This window comes from Lissotriton vulgaris, chromosome 2_1, assembly GCF_964263255.1.
Source record: "Lissotriton vulgaris chromosome 2_1, aLisVul1.2, whole genome shotgun sequence".
NCBI lineage: Eukaryota > Metazoa > Chordata > Amphibia > Caudata > Salamandridae > Lissotriton > Lissotriton vulgaris.
In genome coordinates this window covers 1,568,580,188-1,568,606,835 of record NC_141687.1, presented here as the reverse complement: position 1 = coordinate 1,568,606,835, position 26,648 = coordinate 1,568,580,188, and the positions used below count along the sequence as shown (strand labels likewise).

Below are 26,648 nucleotides of genomic sequence, written 5' to 3'. Positions count from 1 at the left end.
ACACAACCAGTAGCTAATAAAGAAGCCATGCAAATAGCGCATTGACATTTGTAATGGTACATTTGCGAACATATTCTTAAAATTCAATTTGCCTGTTTCTTAAAATGTTGCAGTCATTGTCTGTATAATGAAAGCTCGACTGGCCCGGTTTGCTTGCATTTGTATGCACCGTGCAGCATGGCGGGTGTCATTATTGACACTAAATTCAGTCTGACTTGCTAGATTATCCTCAGTTTGAAATACAATGTTCCTTACTGTGCTATATTAAAGACAGTGTGCCGCATTGACAAATTGCCAAGATTGAGCTATTGCATTAAGGCACACAATGCATTTGCGTTAAGTTGCTGCTGCTGAACAGTTCGAAACATTCCACAATTAAAGTGGATCCAATATATAGCTTTTTTGGAACTGAGAACGTCGACAACAATATGTGTGAGTTGGCAAATTTTCTGGGAAGGACAATAAACAAATGGCAGATGCTAGGTGCATTCCATAGTTAATAATATCAATTATTTGCAACATGTGGAAAAGAGATAATATTTGGGAACACGCAATTCTGAATTAACTGTTAGCACGATATCAGCTTAATGACGGTATTTCAAAAACAATACTTTTAAAAATGGTATTGCCGTTTTACGGATAAACACAGCTACAGTATTCATATCCATCTCATGACAGATTTCAACAGTTAGAAACTTAGGGCTGGTCCCCGTATTGTCAGGGAGACAGTGTCACAGTGAGGATTTTGGGGGCCCCAGGCAAAACATATTTTAAGGGCCCTAATCAGAACTACTTTGAATCCGCTTAGTACCAAACATTACTGAATAAAACGTAATTAACTGGATAACACAAAAACAGTTAAAATTTGTCTTGTCTAGTGCCCCAAAAATCCTTACAATTATACTGGATATTCAGAGAGAGAGTCACAGATAAAGGTAGGCAGAGAGCCGGAGAGAGGTAGTCAGGGCCGGACTCAGAACCAAAACCGGCCCTAGCAAAGTGCTCGGCCGCCCCCCCCACCCCGCGGGGGTGAGGGGGAGGGTTGGGGTGCGGCCGTTTTTGTTACAGGGCCGTGCTGCAAATACGGCCCAGTAACAAAAACGGCCTCCAGGTGCCAAAAACTGGCCCCCACCCTTGTGGCGCACCGGGGGATTGAATTATCAACGTTTATGGGAGAAGTCATTCAAACGTTGGACAATATACCAAAATATGAAACCTCCGACCCAAGGACAGCGTTAGTTCATAAGCAATTATATTGTACACATTTACAGAGTTGGAGCTGTAGAGTTAAAAGGAGGAGCTGTATGACAATGTATGGATATCTTAGTGTGCTTACAAATCACAAGGTTGCGTTGGCATTTAGATTCATGACTTAATTAAGTTCCATCTGCTAATGTGTGTGCCACCCGTTCAACGATCTCCACTGAGGCCTCCTCTATGGTGCTCAACGTTTACAACGCGTGCGTTACCACGACCTACTATTACCACGCGGTTGTAACAACGAAAATCATTTAATTTACTATCCCAACACCTTCCCTGCTATCCACAGGGACTGGTGTTGGAATAGTAATTTAAATGTTTTAAATTTGTGCCCCCCCAACGCAAGTTGTTGTAACGACTTGCGTTGTTACAACCGCGTTGTAATGGTAGGTCGTTGTAACGCGCGCGTTGTAACGACATATATCCCTCCTCTATCTTAGCTTGTTTCGCTAAGAATATGGTATCCCATTGCGTGATGATAGTCCCTGCTCTTTTCCCATGACCAGTTAATACTGCTATGCCAGTTTTGGTCTTTTCTGGACATCAGCTCGTCACAGTTTTGTATTCGGTGCTTGTCTGGCCTTCTCTGCAATGGCCATATTGTGTTCAGGAACCTGTATTTTTGTTTGTCAATCTACGTCCTGTGCATTTGGCCACATATGCAAGACAAAATATCCCAGCATATCAATTTATCTGACAACTCTGTTAGAATCGTCACTATCGGAGATCTGTGTAGTTATTGCACAGTTCAATAGCTTGAGAATAAAATGTGTTTGTTTTCTCTGACATCTGGAAAAACAATCCTCAGAGCACAGGTACATCTGTGCTATTTGTTTGGCGCTAGTTATACCTGGTGCAGGTAATTAAACTGGGGGTTTTTGAATTGCAGGTTTCTTGTGACTGTCTTGGTATAATAACATTTATTTTCCTATTTCATATCCTTGAGCCCTTTTTCAGTGCCCATTCCCACTCGACTTTAGTGGTATCTAAGGTGGTGTACAGAGTTGCCCCTCCCATCATGTGTAAACATTATCTGTAGGCTTTCCCTTCTGGTTTCTTTGGTATCTCCTCATCTCCATGTGGTTTTGGTCACCATGATTAAGGCCTTGGATGTTACAACTTGGCCAGTGCCAAGCTCCCAGAGTTCTTTTAGGGTGTCTTATGAATGTATAGTACTGTGGGAATATAGGTTCCTTACCACCCAAATTCCAGCCGTCTCTTCAAGCACAGTGGTTATGAGACATGGAAAGTGTCTTAAATCCTGGGAGAACCCAGAGCGGGATCTCTAGAGAATACAGTTCTTAAGATCCAAAATGATTTCAAAGATGCTACCAGCACAGTTGTGCTACTTTCACAGCACAAGGGCATCTATCTGGGAGGGGGATGTTTCCGAGGACTACTTCATCACTAGTTTGGTACACTGTCAAAGCATGTAACATTAATTGTACAACCAAATTTGTCATTTATATTATTGAATGTGAATGTGGCAAACGTTATGTGGGAAGCACGATTAGATCACTAAAAGAGAGAATGATGGAACATGTGAGAGCCATTGTGAATGGTGACCCCAAATATCCCGTGGCCTTACATGTAGCCTCTTGCCAAAAAGATCAGAGAAACAAAAATGTGCAATTTTTTGGAATAGAAACTGTTCCTTTGGAAACAAGAGGTGGGAATCGTGAGCTGGGACTGAGACGCACCGAAGCGACCTGGATTATGCGTTTAAAGTCTGTGGAGTTAGGGTTAAATTATGACCAGGAAATGCAATACTTTTTGGGTGATTGAATAGAGATACTGTAATATTGCCTACACATCTGATTGTCATAAAAGTAAGAAATGTTGCAGAATTGTGTCTGTGAAAACGCTAATACCTAGATTTTTCCTAATGCTGGGATGAGTCTCCTGCACTAACAAATATTTTTATAAATCCAAATACTATCCTATGACACTATACGCAATGTTATGTGATATATAGTCACAGTATGAATGGGCTATTCACTCGTAAAGAAACTTTTCTCTACCACGGTGTGCACTTCACTATGGACAACCATATTGGAATCTAGTGTTACACTGCACTAGTGAATTGGAATCTACCATGCAAAATACCGGCGTTCCCTAGGATATATACCCACTGGTAATATGATATGTATGGAATTTGATACACTTCGACGAGAGTGTTTCGGACGATTGATATTGCGACCAACTGATCGCACATCTGCTACAACATAATTATGTCTTATAACCCACAAGAATAAACTCTCACTTCATCTTATACGAGTTGTAAATATTACATGAACGGAAATCCTACTCAGCAAGTAGGGTAACTAAACAGAACTTACTATCCAACATGGCCGAGGCGCTACTCCCGTATGCGTTCTAGTCTTTTGAACGCGTCACGTTTAGGCACGCATATACGTCGGTTTGAACGCTATCACGTGTCCAAACAGGAACAGGGCTCGGAGGAGGTGCACCCACCGGACACAATCGGAAGAGCCGCACACGGGTAAGTGAATCATGCAAGCGTATACGGATTCTAAAATAGGAGTTGCTTCTTGATTCACTTTGCATAACGAGTATAGGTCTAATATTTCCCTATCACTCGATTTCTTTTAGCTTGGCACACGCCTGAATTGGAACTGCAACCGGTATCCACGCACAGAAAGTCAAATTGGTAAGGTTAACCCAGACCTTCTGAGATGTAACTTTGTTCAGTAATGACTAACTTTGTCAATATTTGACGGTAATATCATTTTCCTTGACAGCATCTTGTTGAAAACGGAAGTTTCAAAATTTCGTGATCTATATCGGGTGGTCTCCGAGCCCCATTTTTACTTGTGTGATATCTAGACGCATGTAAGTAGAATAGAAGTACGTTTAAAGGTCATGCATGACACACAAAGTATGCTCAAGAAATCGAGATAAGTAATGAGATCTAAACAATAGAAAGGGAAGTTCTAGGCAGGTATTTTGAAGACAATGGTTCTATTAAGATAATCCTTGAAACTTTGGATTACATAGCTAAGTATCGACTCGACTCACCGAGATGATGTTTCGAACAACATGTATCTAAGGTGACACATCTACTTTTACTCTGTCACAGAAACAAAGAATTTTTACTGCTGCTGGACGCACTCGAACTAGTGTAACAGGTCAAGGGCCCGGCTGGGTCGGAAGTATCACCAGCTGAGCGGTGAGTCTGCTTGCAGTTATTGGCGGACATTCTCATTATGGTGATATCTTGCCTGAATATCACGTTAGTACGATTAGTGATGAGATTTTTCCGATTTTGTCTTTTTCTTCTCAACAACCATATAGACCTTCTGACGTTGACACGGCCATCTAGGTAGGCTTTTATAATGACACATGTTTTCACTATTTCACTAAGATTCGGCATGATGGATGTAAGAGCCGTACACGGATAGGACACTTCCGTTGCGAGGTAGAGCACGTGTCATTTTGTCGTTGGAGATAACTGATGAATTTTCCGTCCCTGCACAGATCCATCACAATCATGATCACATACATCCACGTCCTTATAAAACATCGATAATAGACACTCCTTTTTCGACACGGATGTATTGTGGTGGCACTAGTGAAACAAACTTGAAAAAATCACTGTATGCTCACTGCAAGAGGAAGCACTCACTGTATGCTCGTAAGGACCAAGAATTATGGTCTTGTATGTAAATCTATTTGTACAAAGAATATGCTAGACGCTACTCATTTGTTTGTTTCAGCCCTGATGAATCGCGAAGGCGATGAAACACGTGTCGGCTGGCTGTAATCTTCATTAAAGACTCCAAGATTTACTCATCTATTGGAACTTTTTTCACTTCTGTCAAATTGGTGTTTGTAATTGCTTGATAAAATTGTCACTGTACAATCTTTTACTTGATATAGAGTGCTTCGGCAATCCACATACTAGTTAGTAGTAATTCTCTACTCATAGGAGTGGTTTAGGTTTACCCACTCGCCGATTAGCACCTAGGAAACTCAGAGTTATAACCATATGCGTATAAACTGGCAGTGCACCCAATCAGAACTGGTCCAAAAACCTTCATCTCCTTAACAAAGCATGTTGATAGCCATTGCATAGGTTACTGCATCCCTCCTTTGTCCAGAGGTCTTATGAGTTTCATGGAGGGCTACTCTCTTATCTTTATCCCAAAGCAGTCGTATCAGTAGGGAATTGATCTCACTGAAGAGGTTTCTAGGTATCAGCACTGGTAGGCCCACAAAATATTAAAGCATGTGCGGAAGGAGTTGCATCTTCGCTATTGCGACATGCTCCATAGAAGACACAGGAGGATTACTCCAGAAATGCACTGATTGGTGGTTGTCAGAGCCCGACTGACATTGCCAGAGATTAGATATGTAATCTGCTGATCTACTTGCATACCCAGGTACTGAAACATGTCATTCTTCCGCCCCAAGGGGGGGGGGGGGTTGAGCCATGATCCAGTCAGGTCTAGTGATTGACTGCAATAACTAATGTAATGTAATAACTTGTAGCAAAGTATTTTCTTTGCCCTGCAGTTTTAGAAGGATGTTGTCAGCATACATTAACACAATGTGACGCCCATGAGATAGGGTGATGCCTCAGTCCCTCTTTTTAGAGTAGAGCATGCAGGCTAATAACTCCATGGCCAACCAAATTACAAGGGTGATAAAGGACACCCCTGACTTGTACCTCACTGGATAGACCATTGTTGGAACACCATGTGGTCTGTGTTTACCCTGGTCTAAGGTTCTGGGCACAAGAGTTAAATGTACTTTGGGATGCTAATTCCAAACTTTATTTGCTTTAGCACTGAATACAGATCAGGCCACCACATGGGGTTGCATGTATTCTCAATATCAGTTGAAAGTAAAGCAGGAGAAGTGTTATCTTATGTTTAGATCTAACTGTGTGTGTTGCAGGGTGTTAGTATGCTCATAAACCGCACAGATTGAACTCTTACTATCTCTGATTGTAGCAACCTTTCAATCAACATGTCACATTACGGACAATTGTCTATCAAACGTTTTAGTATGTCAACCATTTCTGTGTCAGAAAGGCCGGCACAGAAAAGCAGTGAATCTGCCATTGTAATCCCTCGGCCTGAAAGAGCCGGTCGAGGGATTACTGCAGGCTTTCCGAATGACGGATAGGCTCTCCAAGCCCATCCGAGGCCATTCGTAAAACCGATTCAGATTACCTTCCGACCGACCCCATCAAAATGGGTTGGTCGGAAAGAAATTTGACCAGTTGATTACGATGCAGGCTGAGGGGCTCAAACCCATGGTCGCAGCCGTTTCGGCCCGCATCGTAATCGGGCCCTTATTAGTTATTATCTTATCTTTCATATGTATACATTGATGCCATATCAAATAGTTTTCATTTAGAATACAAGCATAACTTATGTTTTTTCAGTAGAATTATTTTATCACTTTGATATGGCTTTGCTGAGTGGGGAATAGTTCATTTTAGATATTCATCTTTGGTCTTTCTTATTGTAGTGATTCACAAGGATAGTCCAGAATGTCTAACAGTGGATATCAGATTCATGGTGTTATAGTCTGTTTATTTACAAAGGATTCTATACATGCTTTTAATGCCCTGATAAATACATTCATCACCTGGGATTGTAAAGAGCAATATCACAACCAGACAGCATAGCTCGAAAAAAGAGGCAGTGGTTGCCTCTCCATGTATCTAAGACGTGCTGTCCAATTGTAAATAATAATATTGTGACATAAGAATATTGTGGCAAAGAATTGTGTACAAAAATATCAAGTTTGTGTATTTTGAATGTAAACTACCAAATTATCATGTCAAAATATAGTGCAACAGAATATCTTCAAAACAGGGTAAGAATAGCCAAGTGTCAATATGTGTAGCATTATAAGTATTTTATTAAAATAATTAAACGAAAAAAACAATAATCCCAAATGTAACAAATGTTAACAAGAAATGTGGATAATTTGATAACACATACATATCTATATATTTATATGCATGTGTAAATATAGATATACTTAAAAAATAGAAAAAACAATAATTAAACAATTTATTTGTAAACTGCAATAAATTAAAAATATTAACACTAACCAATAACTTACAAGGAACAATTATAAGGAAACTTTATTGCGTGATTTAAAAAACCTTTGCAAAGTACAAAATATTAAAATATGCATGTTAAAGGAAAGTGGAAGTCCAGGTCCTTGTAGTAAGAAGCACTCCCACCCCCTTTTTGTTTTGCCTCGAGTAGACCAGCCAGGGTGCCCAGCCCCTTTAGTCAGTTGGTATGAAGACTCTGACCGGTTTGCCTTTCCTGGGTAGCTGCAGGAGGGACTTGCCAATTTGTTATTCTGATAAAGGATCATGTTCTTGGGTCCCCTCTCCTAGTTTTTTTACAGCTCAATCCATAAGCCTTACTAAAGCACAGTTTAATTTAGTGTTCCGTGGATCAAAGCAGGCCAAAACTGCGGCTGTGCAGGATCTGGCCTCGTTGATATTCCTGAGTTTCCTTAAGAGGGACCGTCTTTCCTTCAACAGGTTTGGACAAAGGGATAGGATATGTATTATGTCTTCCTTGTGGTTTCCACAAAGTCGACAATGTTCCTGGCCATGAACTCTTTTCGATTTAGGCAGGTGGCACGACAAGTTGATAACTCCCATTCTCAATTTAAAAAAACTTGATTTGGTGCGTGTGGTAAAAGGTAAGGTTAGATACCTCTGAGGTGTCAACTGGACGTATGATAGCAGGGTCATCCAACCGTGGCTTCTTCCTGCCAGACCTGCCTTGTCTTCCAAAAAGGAGAGTTTTTTTGCACTTAATTTTGCTAGCCTTTTAAATTTATTGTGGCTTACTTGAAGGATCCAAACTTCATTCAAACCTAAAATTTGTAGTCCTCTTTCCCAATATTCATGCCCAGCACGCCATAGTTTTGTGTTAAGGCAAGACCATAGGTGTTGCACTAGGCTGCCTTCCTTCGACGACCTCAATTTGTGACAGCACATTAGGAAACTCATAGATCTGGAAAGTGATTGGTTACAGATGCCCAGTTCCAGCCTAATTTGGGCTGGTGACGTTTGTGTAGGTAGCTTAAACACTGTTCTGTAGATTTTAGCAGTAATTTTATCTAATTAGCCACTGTCCAATCCTTTTAAGACCTCACTTCCGTAAGTTAATGTAGGAATGACTTTTGCTTGTGCCGCGAGCAGGTTTGGAGCAAAAGTTGGGTCGAATAACTTCTTGTGAATAGAACTAATTGCAACAGCTAATGCTGCACCCTTCCTTTTTTTGTTCTTCTAAGTGAGTTTTGTATCTTCCGTTGTTGAATAGAACACCTAGATACTTGTGGCAGTTGGATTTTGCAATGCTTTGCTGTAGAAAGGGTCATGTATAACATTTCAAATTCTAATAATTTTTCTAATAATTCTTTAACAACAGCATAACATTGTGAAAATACTCAAAACAAACATACATGTACAATACAAATAAATAAGATTAAATGTACAAAAACAATTATTAGTACAAAAATAATTTAACAAATAAAAGAAGTTTAAAACAATGCAATTTCCCCCTAGAACCTAAAAAATACAACCCACTACATAAGATAAATAAACTATAGTTAAAAGATTAACAGCATTGAAATAGTAATAATATAAAACATATATAAAACTGTTAAAATTAACATTAAGAATAAAGAATAAATAAAAAATGCATTTTAACAATTGTATTATTAAATTTGCTAATAATCACGCAACAAATAATTGAACATCAAAATTGTACATAACAAATAATACATTTAAATGTACATAATTACATTTAAATATTTAATAAAACCTTAAAATAATATTAAAGTAAATATCTTTTCACCATCTACCCATACAAACTCAACAATCCAGAAATAAAATATAACTACTAATGTAACTACTTACATATAAAATTTACATTAAAAGTCACACAATACACTTTAACAATTAAAATAAAAAGTAATCTATTAATCAATATCAATAATTGATTACCAATTACGTATGCAATTATAATGAAGCAATTCAAAGGAAAAACATGTTTTTATTTGATAATTTCCCACCTTACTCCACTATTAACCCAACAACCCTTCACTAAATTATAAATAAATAATTACATCTAAAATGTAATTGCACATTAAAAACCATAAACTATCCTTCAAAAAATGTAAAACATCTACATTAATAATATCAAAAAATGTAAAACATCTACATTAAAAATATTAACACCTGAAATGTATTTAGAAACTAATATATATTTCATTTCCAAAAAAAATATGTATTATATATGATACACAAAAATATTTTCAAAAACAATATATACATGCAACATCAATATTCTTACTGTCTATATTTCATCACTCTATATTAATGTAGTGTTGATATTTTTGCCACAATTTCCAAACTGCGATTCGCGTGGTGAGCAACAAAATTATGGATCAAACCCAGATCTCTGTATCTGGGGGTGAATGTTTGCATTGTTCAGAATTCCATCCATCCTCTGTGCTTTTTCCTTTTGTTGCCCTAAGTGGGAAAGGCATGCCCAGAAGTGGGTCTCGTGCTCACTGAGCTACTGGATTCAAGCTAGCGTGCTGATGATGGATGATACCCCGAAACCAGTCCCTGGATGCTTGTTTCTGCTCTTAGGAGGACCTGCTCTGGCAGTTCTAGCTGGACTGTTTCCATGAGGAGCAGAGTCAAGACTGATTTTCATACGGCTAGGTCCAAAATGGGGTGAGCAAAAAATGATGGATTCAACCCAGATCTCTCTGACTGGGGCTGAATGCTTGCATTGTTCAGCATCCCATCCATCATCTGTTCTGTTTGCTTTTGTTGCCCTAGGAGGGAAGGGTATGCCGAGACTTGGGTTTCGTGCTCACTGTGCCACTGGATAAAAGCTAGCCAGACTGATGAGGGGTGATTCTCTGAAACCGGTCCCAGGATGCTAGTTTCCGATCCAGAGTGGACCTGACCTGACAGTTCAGCTGGACTGTTCCCATGAGGAGCAGGGTCAAGACTGATTTGCTTATGGCTGGGTCCAAACTGGGGTGGCGTTGTGAACGAAAAAGCAAATGATTAAACCCAGATCTCTGTGAAGGTGGTGAATGTTTTGCACTGTTCAGCATTCCGTCCATCATCTGTTCATTAGTCAAAAAGTGGACTAATGTCTCTTGATCAATTTCTGCGGCTCTTCTGTAGGCCAGAATGCATTTAGCATCTCTTCATGTGAGAAATCCAATGATGGGCATTCCTGATAAGTATGTAGCATTCTCTAGCAAGTCAGAGGAAATGGATTGTCTTTTCTTATAATTTTCCATGTTCTCTTGTTGATTGGAACAGAGTGGCCATCTGCCCTGGTCAATTTATGATGTTTCCTTGGAAACCAATGTGATGTTATCTTCGAACTTTATGGTTCCAGATGCAGACTCACCTTGCTGTGATTGTAATTATATGTATGCTATTACAGGTAGAAGACAGTAAATGATTGTTTACTCTGATCACTAAGTGGCAACCTCTCCAGCTAGATCATCTTCATTTTGTGCTCTGAATAAACTGGCAACAAGCAGTTTTTTGTTTTAGGTTGGACAGGAGCTATCGCTCCATACTGATCAGTTGCAGTATTTATATTCAAATCCAAATGATGTGCTTTTTTCTCTGATTAATTTACAGTATTCTTCTAAAGGTCAAAGTGTAGTGATGGTTTTCTATGATGGATTTGCAGTAACTTCCTTCAGTTGAGATCCGAACGGATGCAATTTTTCAGATCACTATGTGGTATTTACTTGTAGAGGAAAGTGCAGTTACTGTCTCTGTTGATAATTTTTCAGTCTCCTTCTATTGGTCGAGGTGAAGTGCTTGCGTCCTTTGATATGTCCATACAAATGTACAAAATGAACAGGATATATATCAGTCTGATATTATGTAAAAATAGTCACAAGCTTCTACTGTCACTCACATACATGATGTTATGTGTTCCTTGCTTCTTTATTCCACATAGTCCTCATCCATATAGCCAATCATTGTATACCTGAGTGAAAAGTTATTTACACACAGACAGCTGTGATTCAAAGCTGGTTTTGAAATAATGTATGGTATGTTAAAACACTAATTTTGCAGAGAGTTCAGAACTATGCTACTTACCTCCCATTTGTCCTAAAACTACACAACATTAAAACACCGGCCCTTAAATCCTTCCATTTCCTACCAGTAAAAAAAAAATCATCCTTCAAACACTTTGATTCATATATAAGGTATTCCATTGCCACTTACCAAATTATCTTGCAAAACTGTTTGATCATGACTAACCAACAAAAGTATTTCTGTGCTATTCAATGCATGCAGTCGACCTAGCCATCAGTGGCAGCTGCTAAGAAACAGGGTGGCAGGGCGGTTGAAAAAATAACTTACCCTGTTACAGTCGCTGCCTCTCCTCCGTCTGCTTCTCTTCCTCCTGACTCCTAGAAGCAGGAAACTCCCATGCCCCACTAAGCCGATCACAAATCTGCTGTTACAAGTATGACAGCAACTTTGCAATTGGATTGATCAGCCTCTTTGGCTGCTCAGGCAGTGCCTGGGAGTCTTGGGACAGTTTCCCACCTAGCTGTACAACACAGCCAGGTGGAGAAATGCTAAGTGCTCACAACAGTTTGGCCGGCCCAAGAAGGCTGCCAAACCGCAATGTGCACTGAGTAGTGTCCATACCATTACTCCTCCTGTGTACCAGCCCAGCCCACCGCGCTCCAACTTTGCTTTGTGCAGAAAAATAAAATGATACTAACACTGCATTATTTTAATTTTATTTTTTACTTGTTGCACTTATCTGAGAGCAGTTGGGCAACGCTCTTCCACCTTAGTGAAGGAGCCACTGCTGCTTGCCATTCAGGTATGAGGCCACAACTGTTTATCTCTACTCACCCTTGGCGCCTCCCTTTGAATCTCTTTACCTTTTCAACTGAGATTGGAAAACATCTCCCTCAGCCTTACAACATAGATTCTTAAAATCTCCTCTTTTCACCCTGACATTTGGATAATCACACTCTCATAAACGGCCTCTTTAGATATATTGTTAGACTTGCTCCTTTAAAACAGCTTTGCCTCTTCAAGCACATTATCAGGACTCTGTCTCTATCCAGACTTATGGGCACATGAACAAGGAAATGACGGAGTGTGGAGCTGCGTTAAATTTTGCAGTACAATGCTCTACCATTTCCATTGCCGAATGCAGCACACATAGAAAAATCAAAAACAAGGAGAAATTATAGATATTTCTCCTTGATGCACCATTCTAATGCGTGCTACTGCGTTAGTTTTTGGCACTGCCTCAGATTTACACCTCCTTGTAAATCCGGGTCAGCATCAAAAAGCAATGGGTGTTGCCCATAGCAACACCCATTGCACGTCCCTTCCACGCGGATACCTGCATGAAAGAGTACCATATTTTAACACTCCAAACAGTGCCTTAATGCCACTTTGTAAATATTGTGCAGGCCATTGAGCCAACTGAACAGAAGACAAAGTGACTTTCAGGTGGCACAATATCCTTGTAAATATGCCCCATTGTCTTCTAGTCGCGATCATTTGATATACTGCAATTCACGACACATTCATATATATATATATATATATATATATATATATATATATATATATATATATATATATATATATATATATATATATATATATATATATATCCACACTCTGGACACTTAGTTGTCTCAACAGGATGATTAGTAGTCCTTCAAAAGCCCAAACTTATTTTAAAAAGAAAATAAGTATTCCTGCACACTAAGACATTCCCACGCCATCACATCACTACTCTTACACCATTGTGGGCCCAAACACACAATCAAGCCAAGGCTTTTCTGCTGCAGCATCCAATCACCTTTTCCCAAGTTCTCTGCCAGGGGGAGCAAACAATGCTCCTTTTTGTTAGATCGTTGCTGCCCTTTCCTCCCCTGCTCAGAGCAGATGCTAAATATGCATCAACCCTACATCATTTGGAATTCCATGTGCTTTCACAACCTGTAAACTCATTCCATGGACTTCCATTCATAACTGTATAGAACAAGTGTGGTGTTAAGGCAGGACAATTTTATTTACGCCTGCAAAATTGCATCCTGTCAGTATTATGCAATTAGTAATTGAGCCATAAATCTACTAATGCTTAAAACAGATTAAAATAATAAATAATGGTAAACTACCAAAGGAAATTGACAAATAACAGCAGTGAAAACAACTGGAAAACGCATAAACAAAACCCCATTAGTTCTCAATAACCACATATTCATAGCAGTAGACTTTCAAGAGTCTCCATCCAGCAGCCTGTTGTATGATGATCGCAGAGGAGATAAACAGCAAAACAGAAAAATACATAAACGATGTGCTTAATAGTGGAACAATCATAAAACAAGCAATGTACCAGACAAATCAACATAAAAAGCATCCGAAAGTTGGCCAATGAAACGCACACCTATGTCCCAAAAATGTAACCTACACAGGGTGCTTAAATTGTAAAAGAATAAGTGGCAGGCAAATCTTTTTTGTCACAAGCCCACTGGAACCGTTGCTAATTGCCAGGGCTGCTGATTACCAAGGCTATATACCCTTGATTTCTTCTCATGTCTCTTTCAACCACCATCATACTCTTTCTGTCCCATTATCTCATTCTTCCACGTACTTTTTGATCTCTGCACTCCTCATTTGTCACTGTTTTTCCATCTTTCTTTTCCTTTCTCCCTTTGCTGTATGTTTCCCTCTTGTTCTAGGTCTAAATGAAATGATTAACACCTTGACTGCTAAGGCAATTCCCGCTGGGTCCTGAGCTTATTTGAATACCATTGTTTCATGACGAGCTCAGCTCGTCATAAGCACACGACCAGTGTCCTGCATGACGGGCTGAGCTCGTCATGAGCAGCGAAGGGGTTAAAAATAAGTTCCAGTCCCTAAAAAAGAGTGTCGGTAGGCATCACCTGCAACCGCAGGCTCATATTAAGCACTGATCACACTTAAACTTTAGTTGTCATAGAAATAAGAAAGAGTATTGTCAAAGATTTCCAATAAACAAAAACCATTAGGCCCCAAAAAACGGAATATCATTGTACACACATAACAGCTAAAATAACATGGGAGAAGAAATGTTATCTGGTCAGACACTGGGAATTTACACCTTATTAAATAAACAACACCTATTGCCACAGCGATAAAGCTTAATGATCAACCTGTCTTCATGTATGCAACAAATAAAACAAATCCTACAGCACGAGTGAAGTACAAAGCGGGGCAGTACTGGATAAACCAACATGCCTGACCCTAGGACAAGCGACTGGGAGAGAAGAATAGATATCGGATTACCTCAAAGACATCCAATCAACCGTGATCAGAATATATTCAGCAATGAAAATAACGTGCATCTAATATTTGAGTAATCACAGACCAGAACATGAAATATCTGGTCCAGAGACACACGATCATAAGCTGGTGAAAGGAAATACAAAGGAAAATGTGACGGGCTAACTCCAACTTCGAAATACTCAAAACAAAATAAAGCATAAAGTTATGGAAGTGATCACAAATCAGTAGAGCCACCTAAAAATTGGGGGTATGGGTTCATATCACTACGTAAGAAGCCCTAATTAAATATATTCTGTTAGCACTACGTGCTTCCACTCACAGGTATATATAGGGAGAAAAAAACTAAGAAAATTTATAAGGAAAAGCAAGGGGAAAAAAGAGAAATAAAGACTGGAAAGTCCCCATGGGAGCACCAGGGAGAAACTTGTAAAAGCACAGTCTTGTCTCCTCAACTGTGTTCACCCGTCTTAACAAGAACAGACCATTCTTACAGGGGAAGGCCTAAGATGTGACAGAATTGAGGATTCAGATAGGGGGTGGTGATGAACAGAGTGTCTGAATTAATCAGACCACTCTTACCCAGTCCAAAGATCAGGGCTTGATCCAACACCGTTATTTATCTCACTGCACCATCCCAGCTCAGAACCTGGCTATATGCAAATCAGTCTGTCCCTGGCCCAGTGCATCATGGGAACAGGGCACACTAAACTACCAGGCCAATTCTTCACCAGAAAGGAGACAACCTACCAGGGACCGGTTTCTGGCATTTCAGCCGTCTTCGGCCCGGCTTGCTTGAATCCTGATGGTGCAGTGAGAAAGGGACTCATGTCTGAGTATACCCTGCCACACCTATAGTGGCCAAAAACGATTCAGAAAAGGGGGTGGTGATGAACAGACGACGGCTGAAATACCAGAAACCGGTCCCCGGAAGCTTGTTTCCTTCCCAGTGTAAGAATTGGCTTGGTAGTTTGGTTTGCCCTGTTCCCATCATGCACTGGGACAGGAACAGACTAATTTACATATAGCCAGGTTCTGAGCTGGGATGGTGCAGTGAGCTAAAAAACGGTGTTGGATCTAGCCCTGATCTCTTGACTGGGTGAGAGTATTCTGCTAAATTCAGAAACTCTGTCCATCACCACCCCTTGTTGTTAAATATTTTATCCACCATAAGCGTGGAAGGGTATACTCAGATGTGAGTCCCTTGCTCATTGCACCATCAGGATTCAAGCAAGCCGGGCCGACGGCGGCTGAAATGCCAGAAACCGGTCCCCGGAAGCTTGTTTCCTTCCCAGTGTAAGAATTGGCTTGGTAGTTTGGTTTGCCCTGTTCCCATCATGCACTGGGACAGGAACAGACTAATTTGCATATAGCCAGGTTCTGAGCTGGGATGGTGCAGTGAGCTAAAAAACGGTGTTGGATCTAGCCCTGATCTCTTGACTGGGTGAGAGTATTCTGCTTAATTCAGAAACTCTGTCCATCACCACCCCTTGTTGTTAAATATTTTGTCCACTATAAGCGTGGAAGGGTATACTCAGATGTGAGTCCCTTGCTCATTGCACCATTAGGATTCAAGCAAGCCGGGCCGACGACGGGTGAAATGCCAGAAACCGGTCCCCGGAAGCTTGTTTCCTTCCCATTGTAAGAATTGGCTTGGTAGTTTGGTTTGCCCTGTTCCCATCATGCACTGGGACAGGAACAGACTAATTTGCATATAGCCAGGTTCTGAGCCGGGATGGTGCAGTGAGCTAAAAACGGTGTTGGATCTAGCCCTGATCTCTTGACTGGGTGAGGGTATTCTGCTTAATTCAGAAACTCTGCCCATCACCACCCCTTGTTGTGACAGAATTGAGGGGCATATTATCAAGGACCTGTGTTAAAATTATCGCCATTGTATCGGCAGGAAATTGCCGATAAAACAGTGGTAATGGGATTGATAATACGCCCATGTTAATTCCCATAGAAGCCCATGTTCTGGGGTTAACATGGGCTTCTATGGGAATTAACAAGGACGTATTATCAAGCCCATTATCGCCGTTTTTTCCGTAGTTTCCTGCCGATAAAAAAGCGATAATTTTAACACCGGTCCTTGATAATATGCCCCTAAATTCTTCCTCCAACTCGAGCATATGTGGAGAACATTTGTTTTATAGTGTGTTGCCACTGGAACACAAGCAAAAACTACACGAGCAACCAAACACTATTTTATTTCTGGTTCGTAGCCTTTTTTGCTCATGAGTAAAGAATTCCATGTTATGTTTCCCTTCCCTCGCTCTCCTACGGATAGAGAAAGTGATTCGCGAGGTAGCAGGTAAGAGTGCCCCACCAACACTATTTAGTCTGGGGCATTGACAGGAGAAGGATGGAAGGGACACCATACTTTACGTTATTATTTAGGTGTATGGTCTGCTGCTGTTATACAAAGAAATGCACAGTAAACCCACAGTCTCACATAGAGAATTATATCTTATATGGTGTAAATGTGTTTGAAAGTGCCTAGATATCTGAAATTGTATACATGTGCAAAACATTTGCGATGCATGGTCCTTCCACAGCAATGCTGATTCAATGACTAAACATTTAAAACAAAGATAATATACAAACACAATACTGAGTTCGGTAACAATAAAAATCCGTTATTCAGCATCAAGATACCCTTGGGTGAACGTGCACTTTACAAATACACATGTTATGTTATCTTACTAGGCACCATGGGGTAGAGTCCAGCTGATCTTTAGAAAATGGTAAAAGGTGTACAATGATTGAATTCAATTGAGGTTAAAACAAAAAGTTGATGTCAAACCAAACTCTTTCGGGAGCCTACAACTTTAGATCACATCTCTGTGAAAATACAGAAAGTGTGATCATGTGTGCAGCAGATGTGTGGGGGTGTCCAGGACCATCAGCAGTACCCCTTCAGGGCACATGATTGGTTTTATCAGTTCTTTTGGATGTTGGTTATGTTTAAGGAAGGCAGTGGCTTCCCAGAGCCTACCTGGTTCCGTATTACAAATAGGGTGCAGTGTACATTGTGCAACCCATTATGAAGAATGCGCTGCCCTCAGGGCAGCTGTGACTCATGCTACCCTTGGGGCAGCGCATTCATGTGACATACAAAGTGGCTGCTTTAAAGCTGCTCTGTATTTCCTGTTCAGACGATAACCAGCCTGTACTTTGGAGAGAGCTGAGAGACCGCCCTGTAGGCGGCTGCAGTGAGTGAAACCATCCACTTACAGAGGAATATCTGGGAGTCCATGGGGCCCCTTTACTCCCCTAGAGGACTGCCTTCAGGGGGCACACTGACAGCTTAACACCTTCTTGAATTTTACTGTGAGTGTCCTCCTATAGGCCTGTTTGTGTCTGCCCCCGCATCTTAACACCTTCGATGCTGATGATGAGCTCAGCTCGTCATCAGCTACGGCGCTCGTATGCTGATGACGAGCTGAGCTCGTCATCTAACGCGGTATTTCGAAAAACGACTCACTCAGCGGGAAAAGCCGCCGCAGCAAAGTGCTTAAATATGGCGCGGGCATAGAGGCAAATGTATTCATTTATTTGCATGTGGCTGGACCCCCTTGCAAATGAGGGAATGTCCTCTCATGATATTGATGATGCTACATGTATGCCAGCGCTATCAGTATAACAGAAGGGGCCGCACAAGAGTCTGCTGGCCCTTCTGGAATACTACTGTGTCCCGGGGCGCACCAAGCAGGCGCACATGCCTGTTACACCCCGTGCATAATGCATATTACACCCCTAGATCTCTTAAGAAGTTGAGTTAATCCCGGAGTCAGTAGCGTTTATGTGAAAGACAGTTGGTAACTTTTGATCATTCTTTTGCTACAAGTAACCCTGTGAAATGTGTAATTCTCAAATGATACTGTATGCGTATAAACCAATCCCGCTGATTCATGGGCCCTTATTTATGAGGCCTTGCGTCAGTTTTGCGCCGCCGGTGCGCCACTTTTTGTGATGCACCAGCGGCGTACAAAATGCGCCTTGTTACGCCATATTTAAAAAGTGACGCATCTAGATAGATGCGTCACTTTTTAAACCCCTGCGCCACATTATACCTGCGTCAGGTATAATGTATGCAGAGGGGCGTTCCCCCGCAAAAAGCCTCGTAAAAGTGACGCAGTGAAATCTATGAGATTTCACTGCGTCACTTTTAGGATGCTGCTGCGTCAAAATCTTGCACTTGCCTCACAGCAGGCGTAAGACTGACGCAAGCCCTTTCACATGGGGCTTTCCCCATGTGAAAGGACGCATTGCTGGATTTGCGTCACTTTTGTGACACACTCCAGCAATGCGTCACTTTTGCGCTTACAGATGCGTCAGAAATACTGATGTATCTGTAAGTCCTTGCGACATGATGCGTCATACATTAAATATGACGCATCATTGGTGTCGCAAGGAGTGCGCAGTGAAAAGTGACGCATCGCTGTTTTCACGCAGCGATGCGTCACTTTTCATAAATGAGGCCCCTGGTAGTTTTTTTGATAAAATAGGACTTTTAAAACAAGCTCTATTTTACCTTCAGTTTACGCACCTAAATGCATAAATAAGTGAAGTTTTGGTTTCGCAAATAGTCTTTGCTTGGAGACTTTGGGGCAGATTTATGAAGGGCTTGCGCCACGTTTACCCCGCCGTTGCGTGACGCAAAGGCGCGGAAATGTGGCGCATCCCTGCGCCCTATTTACAACGTGACGCATCTAGGAGATGCGTCACGTTGTACAGCACTGCGCCATGAGGAGGCGTTCCTGCGCAGGGGGGGCGTTCCTGCGCAGGAACGCCTCCTGAAAGTGGCTGAGTGAAATCTATGAGATTTCACTCAGTCACTTTCAGGGCAATGCTGCGTCAAAACCCTGCGCCTGCTTGAAGCAGACGTAAGGATTGAGGCAGCATTGAAAGAATAGGCCCCCCCAGAGCATTGCTGGAGCTGCGTCGCGCTTGCGACGCAACTCCAGCAATGCGTCACTTTTACGGCACAGATGCGTGACGCATCTGTGCCGTTTTTGCCCCATGGTGCGCCGCATCATAAATGCGGCGCACCATGGGTGGCGTAGCTGTGGCGCACTGTGGCGCATGTTAACTGGCGCATCCCTCGGGATGCGCCAGTTAACATAAATCTGCCCCTATGTATTACTTTGTCAACGTCCCTCCAGCCTTGAGAATTGCTTTTATTAGCTTCTTTCCTAACCTTACAAACGGAGTTTGAATACATTTAAGCAAAGGCAGACAAGAAGTCCTATTCACAGAACTTGGTGCAAACTAGTGACTTATTTTAGGAATCAGAGAATGTTAACTTCCTTTTTCAGCTCCCGTTTTTCTGCTCTATTATCAACTTTTATTAATTAAACTATAACAAACATTTGATTAAACTGAGACGATAATTGGCAGACCCTGATCGTTTTAGGCAGTGTTAGAGCCTAAACACCACAAAAACTAACGAGTGCGTTCTCATTAGCTGGGACCTGAAACAGTTGGTACATTTCTCGTCTGGGCGCTGCTGGGGTTTTAGAAAATGAATAAAATGTACGTTCCTTCCTCCTGTGTTCGTACAAATAAAAAAGCAGTGCGGCTGACACGTTCGCCCCTTAACCAGGATGCATGTGGCGATCGAATGCAATTCCTTGGAGTTCAGTTTTTTTTCTCTTCAGATCGGGACACAGCAAAACTCGTAAAAGTGAATAATTGGCAGAGTTACATTAACGTAGCCGTTCAAATGAGACACAAAACAGAGATCAATACACAAAACGCATCACCAACCTGAGCCTTTGTAGATGTCCATGTGAGCAGTATGTGACGAGCAAAAAGGAGAGAAAATTACATATCCATTAGTTGAGCCGCGGGATGATAACACTGAGAGCTAGAAATCCTTTCAATTTCATAACAAAAACTATTGACTCTACCTAATTAATACATGACTACCTGTAAGTCCTATCTATTAAAATATTGCAACCACCCATATGTGGCTTGCGTGACTTTTTGTAGAAACACGTGAGTTGCTCGTTAATGTACAATTATACAATTTTTGTTTTTTTGGATCAAGGTACCTTGAGCTCAAATGAAGCCTAAAACCCCAAGAAATGTAACTCAGATGTGAAAATAAAGCGCATATTTTGTGTGAATCACAGTGGAAAATGAAAAGAGTACAGACACAAGCTCCTCTTAATTGGACGTCACTGTCATCTCAGAAGTACAATATTAAGCAAAGCAGGCAGAGAATGATGGGGACACAATGGCAAGCGGTGTTCTAATGGTCCTTCAGATGCAGTACTGTAAGCTGTGAGTCTCCATGGATAGCAATTTGTGAGATGGAATCTAAGATTTCAAACAGCTCTGCCATTAAAACTAACAATATAATAAAAGCTCCCAGGGCTACTACTTTCAGATACTATTTATACAGTCAAATGAATTCTGCTGCCAGCGACACACATAAACAGTTCTACTCTTAAAACCGTTCATATTGATCCTGCGATCAAAGCAAGCAGATTGAGTTTTTCTTCAGGAAAATAAATAAATAGATAAATTAAAAAATAAAATAAAAAGGTTAATATTATAAAACGATGTAAAGCGTGGTCTTTGTGTATCATTTGGTCACACAAATTGGACCCATTCACAAAAACCTTTAATGTTACGTTTTCATATTGCGTCGCTTGTAGTGTACACCTATTCACTGACAAAACAAATCACTGTGTGTATCACTAATTTGCAGGCATGTCTAACCTACTCTTTCATTGATTAGGCAAATGGAAGATTACATTGCCTATTTGCGCTTCAGGAAACTCCTTAAGTCCACGGAATTTTAATATTGCATGTTAGCCCGTTCATCAGCAGTGTCCAAAGAGCAGAGATACCCCTCAGGGGGTGATTTAGGCGCTATACAAAACCCATACAATAAAATAAAATAAAAGTGTTGTACTCACTAACATTGCTGACCTACTCCTGTTTCCTTAATGCTTTGTGTGGACATTGTACCAATGATGGTTTACGGCCCAGATCACTGTACTGGGGTAAATGTATGACATTGTTCAACATTCTGTCCATCAATTGTTCTTTTTGCAACTGTACCCACTGAGCAGACTGTGCAAGTTGAGCATTAGTACTTGTTTTACTTTGATAAAATACTTTCCCCTCTATTCTATGAAAACATTTTTCAATTAAAGGTCTGTTTCCACTTCACACACTCCAAATAAACTGGAAATATTACAGCTTTTCTAACATGTTGTGCTCCAAAAACATCTAAACAAGTGAAACTATACATGCAAGTAATTGTTGGAAGTGCATTGTACCTGCTTATGTGTAACCGCAAAGTAACAGGTTTTCATCACATTTGCCTTGGATTTCCCTAACACTCTCATAGGCATGAACATTGGTCTTAACCGAGCTAAAACTAATAAGAATTACCAAAATATGGGCTTTTACTTTTTTCAAGATCAAATGCAGTCACAAAGGTACACGCTGTAATTTAAAGGGTTAACACCCACATGCATCATTGCACCCGTTTGCGATTCCTAAATTGCGAAAATTAGGGAATCGCAATTTAGAAATCGCAAACGGCAATGCATGAATAATTCGCAAATATTTTTGCGATTTCTTAATTTTCCTTAATTGCGATTCACATTTTGCGAATCGCAATTAAGGAAAATCTTCCCATTGATTCCTATGGGCCAAAAGGCCCATAGGAATCAAAGGGAAGGCATTAACATTTTGCGATTTTCATTTTGCGAATCGCAATTTGTTAATGCATTTCAAGGGTGCTGAGGGAGGTCCAAAGGACCCCCCCTGCACTCTTGAAATGTTTTTGTAAGTGCAAGTTTCACACACACATGTCTAAAGGACATGTGTGTGTGTAACATGACACTTTCAAAAATGCATTTTTGTGCATTTTTGAAAGATTTTGCAAATTAACACGAGGTTCACCCTCGTGTTAATTTGCTCCCCCTATTTGCAAATTCACATTTTTTAAAACATTCATGCATTGTATTTAAGGAATCGCAAAAATGCGATTCCTTAAATGCAATCGCATTTTTAGGAATCGCAAAAAATTGCGATTTTTACACAATTGTTTATTGCATCCCAAAAAGTGATTTTGGAATTGCAAACTGCCGAATTTTGCGATTCGCACCGTTTGCGACTCCAAAATCGCTTAATGCATGTGGGTGTTAGTTCCTTGTAAATGTCACGTTTTGAGACTTTAATGTGCAATGCACAGGCTTTCTACTTCACTAATATGGCATCTTTCAATAATGGGGCCATTACTCGATTTTATACGCAGGAAATGCAGGCAGTGACGACAAAAATAATGACAACTGGCGTTAAAAACTGTGATCATATCTAATAATCATTTATAATAGGCAATTGTGTTTATTGCTTAAAAATAATCATTTGTTAAATGGTTATATGTAGACGATATGTTGGCATTGCCAAGTTAAAAAGTATGCTTACATTATATATGCTTGCTTTGCTTTTTTTTGTACTTCACGCCATATTATGAGGGACTTTGCCGGATGCAGCACAGACTCAACAATGCAATTTATATTATTATGTGCAAAATGTACATAATCTTCTTTGCGAAATTTCGGGAACAATGACACATAATTATGCAAAATGCAACCCTGGTATTTAGTGACTCAATTTATCTAAAAATCTGTCCTTGCATTCACTTTAGCTGTAAGAATGCATTTTCCTCCATGAAAAGGTATGCAAAAACAAAACAAAAGCACAGAACAGAGAACACTGGCAACTTTCTTTCGGTTGTTCACGTTGTTCCAATGTGTTCGTCCTAAAAGTTTACTGCAAAACAGTGCCAGTCAGTCAGTCAAAATCACTTTATTTCGCCAGTTAATAAAAAGAGCATAAAAGTATTTTACACTGAATAAAATTGTGATATACATTTAAGACAATACTAAAAAAGAAATTCCGATAAGACCTATAAAACAGTTAAAACATAAAACAAAAAGAGCAGAATTTTCAATTTAACTGTTATAGATAGCACTTACATCTCTTTATGAAAGAACTGAGCCAAACAATAGCAGATAAACAGGTCAGACACCTCTTTTTAAAGGTAAAGGGCTAATCGACATTGCCTCAGCCCATATATACGCAGGATTGGGCAAATAAATCTCTTCCTCTCCTAACTATAAAATGAACAAAAAAATAAGTGAATATCACATTGAATAGATGAAGAGTGGCATGGGCAAGGGGACAGGGCATTCAAAGAATATGTATTTGCAGAATGGCCGAGCATCACAGGTATGTAATTCATATGAAACATCATAAGCAAACGTCTATGGTGATGGTTAGTGACAAAATATAGATAATTAGGGCAAGGAGAGTTTATTTTAGGGTCTAAATGATATTGTCTCACCCTTGATTTAAAACAGTTGGCTTCACATCTCAGTTCTCTCTGGTTTTCAATTAAAGTTTTTTTCAATTCACACCTAGAGATGGTAGTATACGTCATTGGATCATTAAATAACTTGGGAAAAGCAATGGTATACCGGCTATTCTTTAACTTTAGAGTTTCCCTCCTCCATACAGAGTGCCACAGAAGAGGGGGCAGCAAGAAACTGGTCCGAGATGAAAGGGATGCCCAATTAATTGTGGCAGTTGTAGGAGAAGCAGGATTGGGGAACTCCAACAAACGTTTACAAAATGTATTCTCTATTGATTGAAGTCTACCGACAGATGCTACTCCCCATACTGCTGCTCCATAAGTGCCACTGACATTGTTTTAGCTTTGTATATCTTTTTAATTAATTACTCAAATCGAAGCAGTATTTCTGAATACTACCCCTCATGAGAAACACAGAATTTTAACAATCTGTTTACCAATGGGGATCGCACCACATCTGGAGGACTGCAACACTTGTGGTACAGTCTTTGCTGCTATCTACACTAAAACACATGGTGTTCCGTCCATGGCGGTAATAGCAGACGTTCTAAAACAGATTCAAAACGTTCACGGGGCAGAGCCTGCTTTAAATCTAGGTATGAAATTACTGAAAGATTTCAAACAGGTCTCAACAATAATATTAGCCAATATTAAAGGAGAAGCAGCATCAGTAGTGATCCACCAAAAGTTAAGGGAATTTGATGTAACTGAGCAACCACTAGAACTGGCCAGATAATTGAAAAATCCTATGCAGAATTAGGCAGAGACAGTCTGGGAGGGAAACCAGTAAAACCCCAACTGTCTGAAAGTCCTGAAAAGGTCTTTACTAAAAACACTCCTACTCCTTCTAAAAAGAAGTGGGAAAACACTAAACAAACTTCTAAAGAGAAACGTTCTCATTCCCGAGCTAGGAATCCTCAGAAGGAGCCCTCTGAAAGAAGGTACAACCTCACCAATAAGGATAATTTGAGAAAACCTGATAGATATCAAGATACTGATACACGTTCCTCTCGTACCTTTCAGACTTCGTCACAGAAATCCGAAAGAAGAGGACGATCAGAACACAAGGAAGAATGCGTGAAGTCCAAAGACGATCAACACGTTCAGAAAAACAAGAAACCTCAATTTACCAAAAAGAAGGAAGCAGGTCTAAAAATTAGACATGCCTGAGGATCTTGAGGACACAACTCAAGAACGGGGAATGAGCTCAGACAATGTTGGACAGCGCAGCAGAAGTCACCATAGCTTGCAAGAACTTGAAGGATCATCTAGAGACAGTGTACTTGAATGAATTTATTCAAGTTGAAACTGCAGATACCAGGGTTAGTTCTCCACATATGTTATATGAAATAACACTCCGGATGGAGGGAGACATACCAAGAAAAGTGAGAGCACTCTTTTGGGAGTGACTTTCTAAAGGTTATGACATTCTTCTAGCTGAACAACACTGGCCACCAGAGTTTGTCAGGGAGTGCCCACATGGCGAAGAAATCATTATGCCAGCCTTCTCCAACAACATTCCAATTCATTTAAAATATACCTATGCGAGGAAATGGGCAGTAATCCAGGCTCCTGCATTATGTAAAAATCATGTACGATGGGATGAGGATTCTCCTCACCATAAAATGCAGTTAAAAAATCAACCAACTACACAACAGCAATATCCAGCTAAGTAAGAAGCTAAAAAACAGGTCAGGGAGATCTTAGATCAACTTCAATACCAAGGGGTGATCGAAACATGCACCTTGTCAATGAACAATCCTTTGTTTCTTGTCTCCAAACCAGACAATACATATCGTCTAGTATTGGATTACAGACATTTAAACTTTTGTTGTGAAATATTTTCAGTACCAAATGCACATAGTGTAGCATTAATGAATAAAATTGTGCGTAAAAAATATAAAACCACATTAGATATTTCTAACGGTTTCTTTTGTCAAAACATTGCACCAGAAAGTAGGTATTTGATCGCTTTCGCAATTATGGGGACACAGCGTAACTTCTGTCCTCTCCCACAGGGATTCAAGAATAGTCCTTGTTTATTCTCAGCGAGGGTAACAGAGTTACTACAAACTTATGATGATGAAGCATTGTCATATGTTGATGACATCTATCTAAAAGACGATGACTTGGATAGGAACTTGAACAGGGTGAATACAATTATATTGGGATTATCCTCTGAAGGGTACAAATTCAATTTAAATACATCTAGAATTGCCAATTTAAACGTCCTCTATCTAGGATATGAATTTTCAAGTGAAGGTAAAAAGCCTGGCAGCAAACTTTCTAGAGAAATGTGCGCTGCTCCAATCTCCAAAAACGCTGAAAAACTTACAATCGATTCTAGGTTTCCTAAATTTCAGAAGAACATACATTCTAAATTACGCAGAAAGGGTTAAACCTCTCTACGCACTAATCGTACCTGATTTCAAAAAATTTAATGGGACACAAAAACACAGTGACATTTTGTGTTCATTACAAACAGACATGTTAGCAACTAAACATTTGCAAACACGCATAAACATATCTAACTTAGTGATCCGAATCGTTGCAGGACAATGCAGATTCATGTACTTAACTTTTAACAAAGGTGAAAAAGTACCAATAGCATACAAATCA

The 26,648-nt window shown here is 40.2% G+C and overlaps 1 protein-coding gene across 1 annotated transcript in view; it reads right to left on the bottom strand.

Annotated features, from left to right (window-relative positions):
- Nucleotides 1-26,648, bottom strand: part of THSD7B (thrombospondin type 1 domain containing 7B) — a 1,756,834-nt gene that overhangs the window by 394,273 nt on the left and 1,335,913 nt on the right. The window lies entirely within an intron of this gene.